Raw genomic sequence first — 9,781 nt, 5'->3', positions numbered from 1 at the left:
CCGCCTTCTCTACAGGCCTTTACTAATTACTAACCCATAAGGTTGATCCGGGTCTTCTTCAAATGACTGTTTTGTTTGGCACAAACTCAGCATGATATCCATTGTTAACTGCACGTTTTTTTCATTTATCTTGCAACAAATGCTTACGGAATGTCCACGCACTGTGCTAGATGCCTGCAGATACAGCAGGGAAAACGCTAGAAGATGCCCTCAAGTAGCTTTACAGACTAGGAAAGTGACAGACAATGTGATGTGTGGTTATGCAGAGGAAGTAGGGGGCTGTGAGAACTTACATCCCAGGCCTAACCCAATCAAGGGTTTAACCAGAGTAAGGATGCTTTATGCTACTTTGTAACTTCCGCAGGGTCTGATACAATCTCTGGACAGTATAAAAAGCACACAGGTTACCTATCTGGTCACTGGTTTACATTACCATACCTCATCAAACTGTATACTTAATGCTTGTACATTTTATGTAAATTATACCACAATACAGTTGATAAAACAAAGATCTGTGAAAACAGATAGTATTCATTTGCTACCTGAACGAACAGCACAATCACAGAGAGGGGGATGTTATGATCTCATTTAACAGACAAGCTGGGCTGGGTGCGGTGGCTCCCGCCTGTAATCACAGCACTTTGGGAGGTCGAGGCCAGCGGATCACCTGAGGTCAGGAGTTCAAGACCAGCCTGGACAACATGGTGAAATTCCATCTCTACAAAAATACAAAAATTAGCCAGGTATGATGGCGGGGGCCTATAATCTCAGCTACTTGGGAGGCTGAGGCAGGAGAATCACTTGAACACGGGAGGTGGAGCCAAGATTGCGCCATTGCATTCCAGCCTGGGTGACAGAGCAAAACTCCGTCTCAAAAACAAACAAAACAGACAAGCTGATGGATAAGTGGTCTTTGTCCATTTTGGCTGCTATAGCAAAATACCATAGATTGGGTGGCTTATAAACATCATAAATTTATTTCTCACAGTTTTAGTGGCTGGGAAGTCCAAGATCAAGGCACCGTAAGATTCATTGACTGGTGAGGGTTCACTTCCTCACTGACAGCTGTCTTACTGCTGTAACCTCATGTGGTGGAAAGGGCTAACTAGTTTTCTCCATCTATCTCCTTTATAAAGGCATGTCTCCCATTCATGAGGGTTCCACTCTAATGACTCAGTCACCTCCCAAAGGCTCCACCTCCTGATATCATCACCTTGGGAGTTATAATTTCAATAACTATAACTTGGGGGTATGGGGACAAACATTCAGACTACAACAAAGGTTAATAGCAAATAAGTGGCAAAGCCATAATCCAGACTCTGAACTGTCTGACTCCAGACTCATAGCTTGTGATCAGTCACTGGGCAGGTTCAGGGCTGGCATAGAGATGCCTTAATGTTAGATAGAAAAGAGAGACCTGACTGGTATCTTGTGTTGGCAATTGGTTTTTAAAAAGTGCCATCTTTCTCCAGGTACATTCAGCCCTTGGTGGGATGAAAGACTTGATAAGAGATTGGGCTGGATTTCTATCTCCACTTGCCCCCTCAGCTGACTACTCCGTTATTGTACACAACTATAGGCAGCATCCTAAGCCAGGTAGTTGAAGAATTGAAGGGAGAGAGAGAATGAGAGAGAGAGAGAGATCTCCCTATGTTTAGTCTTGAACTCCTTGGCTCAAGGGATCCGCCCACCTCAGCCTCCCAAAGTGCTGGGATTACAGGTGTGAGCCACTGCCTCCAGCCCTGGATTATGTTTTCTTTAAAATTTTTTGAGACAGAGTCTCACCCTGTTGCTCAGGCTGGGTGCGGTGGCACTAACTCAGCTCACTGCAACCTCCACCTTTTGGATTCAAGTGATTCTCGTGCCTCAGCCACTCAATTACAGACACATGCCGCCACACACGGCTAACTTTTGTATTTTTAGTGGAGACAGGGTTTTACCACGTTGTTCAGGCTGGTCTCAAAACTCCTGACCTCAAGTGATTCTCCCGCCTCAGCCTCCTAAAGTGCTGGGATTACAGGCTTGAGCCACTGTGCCTGGCCTGGATGATATTTTATAAGGTCACTAGGAAAGGAAAAGACTTGGGTAGCAAATGAAAAAAGGGAGCTGCCAGAAGTGGGAAAGATCAGATAGTGGATGATAGTGTCATTTTGAAATCAGAAAATGCAGGCTGCGTACAGTAGTTCAGGCCTATAATCCTTTGATAGGCCAAGGTGGGAGGATAACTTGAGCGCAGGAGTTTGAGACCAGTCTGGGCAACACACCTGAGACCCCCATCTCTACAAAAATAACAAATAAATAAAATAGAAAAAAAATCAGAAACTGCAGGTGTACTGGATGCTCTGGTATGCTACCTTTCAGGACTGACATATTCACTCCCCCAGCTGCTGGGAGCGTTGCCAGCCAACAACTCCTGAACGAGTCCCTGTCCAGCAACTGTCTTCAGCCAACAAAACCACTTTATCAAAAATTGCATTCCTTTCGTGGAGGCAGCCCACCTCCAAGGGCTAGTCTAGGAGGATGCTATAGTTTGGATGTGGTTTGTTCCTGCCCAAACTCATGTTGAAGTTTAATGGCCAGTGTGGTAGTGTTGGAGGCGGGGCCTAGTGCGAGATGTTTGGCTCCCTGGGGTGGATCCCTCATGAATAGATTGGTGTCATTCTCAAGGTAGTGAGTTCTTGTTCCTGGGAGACTGGATTCGTTCTCACGGAAACGGATTAGCTCCTGAGAAAGCAAGTTGTTATGAAGTGGGTCAGCCTCCTGGGTCCCCTCACTCAGCACATGCCGGCTCACCTTTCTGCTTCTCCTCCATGTTACGAGGCAGCCTGAGGCCCTCACCAGAAGCTGAACAGCCTGGCACCATGCTCTTGGACTTTGCAGCTACCAGAATTGTGAGCTAAAGAAATCTCTGTTCTTAATAAATGACCCGGCCTAACAGTCTGTAATAGTGACAAAATGGACAAAGACAGAGGGGTATAAAGGTTTAGCCCTTGTCTTAAGGTGGCACCGTTCTTATGCGTTATTCCAGCTCCAGATCTTCACTGCACCTGCATCACAATACAACTTCTGCCCAGTCCTGCCTCCCTCATCCCTCTCATGCATTGTTTCTTAGAGTACCACACTGTTAAAAGCCTGCAGGCAAATCGCAAAATCTGTTTCCTAAGGAATCCAATGCAGAAGTGGTCCTTGAAAAAGGCTCTAAGATGGGATTTGTGAAGCTGTATCCCCTCCCAACCTGTTGGCAAGGGAAACCCCATCACTGGTGGTGGTAGAGCCCCCATAGCCCCTGGCATCCTACGGCAATTGTTAAAATGTTCATCAGTGGCAAACTGGAAGGGGGTGCCAGTGGAAGGAAATGCATAGCAGATGTAATATCTCAGGGGTTGTAAGAAAGAGTAATTATAAGAACTTTGGAATTGGGTGGACATGGCTGGTGGGGATGTTATTAATTCCTTAAAGATAATGAAGGGTCGAGTGTCACCAATTGCCAATGATACCAAGGATGAAATCCAGAGGGTCTGGCAAGGAGTGGTGGCTTACACTTGTAATCCCAGCACTTTGGGAGGCTGAAGTGGGTGGATCACCTGAGGTCAGGAGTTTGAGACCACCCTGGCCAACCTGGTGAAACCTTGACTCTACTAAAAACACAAAAATTAGCTTGGTGTGGTGGCGTGTGCCTGTAATCCCAGCTACTCAGGAGGCTGAGGCATGAGAATCACTAGAACCTGGGAGGCGGAGGATGCAGTGAGCCGAGATCACGCTATTGCACTCCAGCCTGGGCGACGAGCGAAACTGTCTCAAGAAAAAAAAAAAAAAGAAAGAAAGAAAAAGAAAAAGTCAGCATATAAACTTGGCAGCATATAAACTTAATAACATATCCTACAACCAGAGGGGAAAACAATTTATGAGCCAGACCCCAAAAATCAATTATATTAGTGGCAGGGTTTGAGAGAAGGTTAAATTCTCAACTCCAGTAAATCTACCACACCAAGTTCAAGACCCTGATTGGGGGGGAAAAAAACCAAAAACTGAGATGCTGAGATTTGAAATGGGGCCAGCTGGTTCAATGCATTTGAAAATCTTAAATTTCCAGATTCCTCTGAATGCTGTTGATCTACAGAAGTAGCCCATTCTTCTATGTTAAGTGCTGATGTTCCTCTCTTAAGGATATATGTACAAGCTTCTGCTTTGTAAGACAACACATATCTCCACTCATCTGCCATCTTTTCACCCTCTTCTCCACTCCACCACCACTGAAGGGGAGGTGATTACCCACAAGTGTGAACACCTGGAGGTAGGGACCATGGGAGCCACTGTAGAGTCCGCCTGGTGCAGAATACATGGAGGATTCCTATGACCGGCTGACAGAGGAGAAAAAGGCTAAGCCTGGTTCATGGATGGGTCCGTTGGTACGTAGGTATCAGACAAAAATGGGCAGCTGCTGGGCTACAGCTTCACTTAAGGGTAGACCTCAGGGACAGCAGTGAAGGAATGTCCTCCTAATGGACAGAGCATCACACAGTGCATTTATTCATACACTTTGTGAAGGCAGAGAAGGGGCCTGAGGCAAGGACATACAGAAGACTTATGGGCAGAGTGAGTAACTTGGCCAGTTGGTCAGGGACTTGAAAGGAGGAAGATTGGAAGATCAGGGATGAAGGTGTCTGGGGAAGAGGTGCGTGGCAAGTGTACTAAGGCAGCGGGAATGGAATGTGAACATCTTTGTAACATATGTTAACACCCAGCAGACAGCATTTCCTATAAGGAGACACTCATCAAGCAATGAAACAGAATGACTTTTCCAGTTATTCTCAACCACCTTCTTCCCTCAGCTGCCCTAGTGTTGGCATAATAAGTTCATGAACACGGTAGTCATGGTGGCAAAGATGGACACTATACATGAATCCAACAGCATGAATTGTTATAGCTACTGCACTACTGATAGTCTAACCTGACAAAAGGTTAGACTGTATATGTTAGAACTTTCACTGCTAGCCAGGCACGTTGGCTCATACCTGCAATCCCAGAACTTTGAGAGGCCGAGGTGGGTGGATCACTTGAGGTCAGGAGTTTGAGACCAGCCTGGCCAACATGGTGAAACCCCGTCTCTACTAAAAATACAAAAATATGGTCAGGTGCAATGGTTCACGCCTGTAATCCCAGCACTTTGGAAGGCTGAAGTGGGTGGATCACCTGAGGTTGGGTGTTCGAGACCAGCCTGACCAACATAGAGAAACCCCTTCCCTACTAAAATTACAAAATTAGCCGAGTATGGTGGCAGACCTCTGTAATCCCAGCTACTCGGGAGGCTGAGGCAGGAGAATCGCTTGAACCTGGGAAGCAAAGGTTGCGGTGAGCTGAGATCGTGTTATTGCACTCCAGCCTGGGCAACAAGAGTGAAACTCCGTCTCAAAAAAGAAAAAAAGAAAAAAAAATTAGCTGGGCATGGTAGCACACGCCTGTAATCCCAGCCACTAGGGAAGCTGAGGCAAGAGAATTACCTGAACCCAGGAGACGGACGTCACAGTGAGCCGAGATCACGCCACTGAACTCTAGCCTGGGCGACAGAGCATCTAAAAAAAAAAAAAAAAAGAACTTTCACTGCTGAAAATTGTAACATATACAGAAGCCAGTGACAAGCACTCCTCGCCCTCTGTGGCATCACCCCTCAACGAGATCAACCAACCTCTTCCACAGAGAAAGAAAAGTTTAGTTGTTTCCTCTGAAAACAAAATTCTGCTCTCCAGATTGTTTTAAAAAATCCTCACTTCCTAGTGTTTCTCAAATAATGGTTTAGGGCCACCGCAACAGAACACTTCCGGGGCTTGTTACAAGTGCGGATTTCCAGTTCCCGCCTAGACAAAATGATTCAGAATCTGATCTCTTATAGCAGCACAAAATGGACTAAGAGAGTGGCCTTTCACAACGTTATTCAATATTCTAACTAAATTTCTCCCAGAAAACAATTCGGTTGTTACAAGATAGAAAATGAAAATATAAGTTAGGTGTAGGCAAATGGAAAAATCACCTTACATATCAGTAGGTGTGTTGAAAAATCACCTTATCATATCAGTTGGTGTGTTGAAAAATCACCTTACATATCAGTAGGTGTGTTGAAAAATCACCACATCAGTAGGTGATATGCTTGCATTGCCGTAAGAAATAGCTGAGATGGAGTAATTTATAAAGAAAAGAGGTGAACTGGCTCACAGTTCTGCAGGCTATACAGGAAGCATGGCACCAGGATTTGTTTCACTTCTGGGGAAGCCTCAGGGAGCTTTTCCTCATGGCAGAAGGCAAAGGGAAAGCTGGCATCTCACGTGGTGAAAGCAGCAGCAAGGGGATTGGGTTGGGGGGGGGAGGTGCCACACAACTAGATTTTATGAGAACTCACTCGCTATTGTGAAGACAGCACCAAGCCAGGAGGAATCTGCCCCCATGACCCAGACACTTCCGGCCTGGCCCTACCTCCGACGCTGGGGATTACATTTCAACATCAGATGTGGGCAGGGACAAATATCCAAACTGCATCAGTTGCACAAATCCACTGTTCCGTTACCAACACAGAACCTCATTTACAGGGTCCCATGTGAGCCTGGCATTGTGCTCTAGGTTGTGGGTAGAAATCAACAGCATGACGTTTAGATGAAGAGGAAAATAAAAATCGATACATGGTAGTCCCCCATTATCTGTGGGGGATGTGTTCCAAGACCCTCAGTGGATGCTGAAACCGTGGCTAGTACTGAACGCTGCATATGCTATGTTGTTTCCTATACATACATACCTCTGATAAAGTGTAATTTAGAAATTAGGCACAGTAACAGATTAACAACAACAATAAAACAGAACAATCATAATAACATCCTGTAATAAAAGTTCTGTGAATGTGGCCTCTCTCTCAAAATATCTTTACTGTACCGTCCAGTTAATATTTTTTGTTTGTTTGTTTTGAGATGGAGTTTCGCTCTGTTGCCCAGGCTGGAGTGCAATGGCGCGACCTTGGCTCACTGCAACCTCTACCTCCTGGTTTCAAGAAATTCTCCTGCCTCAGCCTCCCTAGAAGCTGGAATTACAGGTGTGCACTATCACACCAGGCTAATTTTTGTATTTTTAGTAGAAATGGGGTTTCACCATGTTGGCCAGGCTGGTCTTGAACTCCTGACCTCAGATGATCCACCCGCTTCGGCCTCCCAAAGTGCTGGAATTACAGGCATGAGCCACTGCCTGTAATTTAATATTTTTGAACTGCAGTTCACTGAGGGTAATTAAATCTGCAGAAAGTGAACTGCGGATAAGAGGGGGCTACTGCACATAAATCATTGTAACTAAAAGGCCCAGAGGTATTGTCCCAGTCCCTTTCTTTTACAGAAGTGCAGACAGGGCGTCAACTTCATACAACTTGTTGACAGCAGAGCTGAATCTCCTGTGCCTGGTGCACTAGCAGGGTCTGATGATATGTCATGGTGAGTGATGCAAACAGCGAGGGCTCTAAGAACTCAGCCAGGATCCACAGTGGATGGTGAGGGAGCAGGAGCCAGTGCCTAAAAGGGGATGAGACTCTAGGAGCAGAATGCAGACTCAGGGATATCCAGGCAATGGTGGGAGGGTGGTGTCCAAGATTCCAAGATTAGAAATACTGGGAATAGCAGTACCTCACATCTGTCTAGCACTTTACAAAGCTCTAACATATAAATATTATCACCTCAGTTCATTCTTACACCACCCTACAATACCTATTAACCTTTGGGAATTGTTAAGCATAATAATCCTATCACTGGGCAAAGCATACAGGGACCTCAGGGCCATGGGTGAGAAGAAGGACACTGGGAGCCAATGAGGGGTGTAGAGAGAGGGCCTCTCGGAGACAACCAGGCAGAAGAGGACATTGTACCAGGTGTATGGAGTCAGCTAGGGCTTGGGCAGGGAAGAGAAGAGTGTCACTGATGGGCGAGACACAGCAGCACAAGAAGTCGAGGAGAGAGGCAGGCACTGAGGTTTGGGACAAGCTCCTCAGCTGTGGCATGACTACCTGTGATCAGGAGGCGCAGGGAGACTGCGGGGAAAGGTCAGACCCCACCCAGAAGAGTGCAGGGCAGGCAGCAGAGAGGGTGGGAAACAAGGCAAAGCCCCAGTCCTGGCAGAAATCAAGGCCACTGTCCCATCCTAGCAACTGGGCAACACGTGCCAGTCACATTGGTAGTAAAAGGTGGGCCCAGGAACCTTGAAAATCACAGAGCTGCCTCGAAATGAGCACATTCAGTGATGATCTGGAGCCCAGTCTGGGAGAGTCAGGGATAGGGTGGATGGAAATAAGACTGGGGGCAGGTAGGCCTCAAATGTTGGGCTGAAGGGTTTGGCTTTTGTGCTGTTGCAGGCAATGCGGAGCCCCTGGAGGCTGAGCTCACACATGGCTTTCTTTGTAGACCTGAGACAACACACGAAAACGCGAACAAAGAATATGATCACTGTTCTGGGGATGTGTGAGTTTTCCTCCACAAACTTACATGGTTTGGGCTCATCTCTGTTCCCTTTGCAACATAGAAGATTGGAGAATTTGGTGGGCATACTGATACTGCCTAACTCAATATTAACGGAACTGGCTGTTAAAACTTGGTTGGCCCCTAATCAAGGCATGCAGGGAACTCACCAGGATGGGCTGGAGAAGTGGGAGAGGATGCCAGAACCAAGTGAGCCAGGGACTGAAGCAACTTTTTCTGAATGTATGAAAGAGAAAAGAAGACCAAATATATACATGTAAATACGTGGTAACAGCATTTTATGTGTGGTGGCCTAATTCCTTTAATACTTGCTTACTCAAATAGGTGTATATATAAAATAAGTTAAAATTGTTTTCCATTTGAATGCTGATTTCTTCCTTTCAACCTGAAATCAGTCTTTGTGTGAAACATGCAAAAATTGCTGGCTTGGGTAGACAGTACACACACACACACACACACACACACACACACACATTTTAGAGACAGGGTCTTACTCTGTTGCCCAGTGCAGTGATGCAATCATAGCGTATTACAGCCTCGAACTCCTGAGCTCAGGCAACCCTCCTGCCTCAGCAAAATGTTTTGAGAGTTCAAGCAGATTACTGATTTTCTAAGCTTACTACAAGGTATTTTTAAATTTTTTTTAATTTAAGTTTTTTTCTTTTTGAGAAACGGTCTCACTCTGACACCCAGGCTGGAGTGCAGTGGCACAATCTCGGGTCACTGCAAGCTCAGCCTCACTGCAAGCTCAGCCTCCCAGTTTCACGCCATTCTCCTTCCTCAGCCTCCCGAGTAGCTGGGACTACAGGCGCCCACCACCACGCCCAGCTAATTTTTTGTATTTTTTAGAAGAGACGGGGTTTCACTGTGTTAGCCAGGATGGTCTCGTTCTCCTGACCTCCTGATCCGCCCGCCTGGGCCTCCCAAAGTGCTGGGATTACAGGCGTGAGCCACCGCGTGGACCACGAAGTTTCCTTAAGGCAACTCCAGCTCTTTCAGTCAAAATGAAATGGTCCTGAAATTTGCATACGCAATGTTTACCTTTCTTTTTCATTAAACGAGAGAGGGAACCAAAACAAAAATACAGTTTGACCATTTAAAATGTTGGGAGAAGAGCTGCTGCCTTGCTAGCACTATCTAGAGTGGCTCCATTCTGCCATCTAGTGGAAGGGAAAAGACAAATTTAGACCAAAATACTTCCATCTTTAATTTACAAAAAAGTGTGTTCTTTTGTTTTTTGTGTTTTAAAGTTAGGGTCTTGCTCTGTTACCTAGGCTGGAGTG

Source organism: Macaca mulatta, chromosome 2 (genome assembly GCF_049350105.2).
Source record: "Macaca mulatta isolate MMU2019108-1 chromosome 2, T2T-MMU8v2.0, whole genome shotgun sequence".
Classification (NCBI taxonomy): Eukaryota; Metazoa; Chordata; class Mammalia; order Primates; family Cercopithecidae; genus Macaca; species Macaca mulatta.
This window is presented reverse-complemented; position numbering follows the sequence as displayed.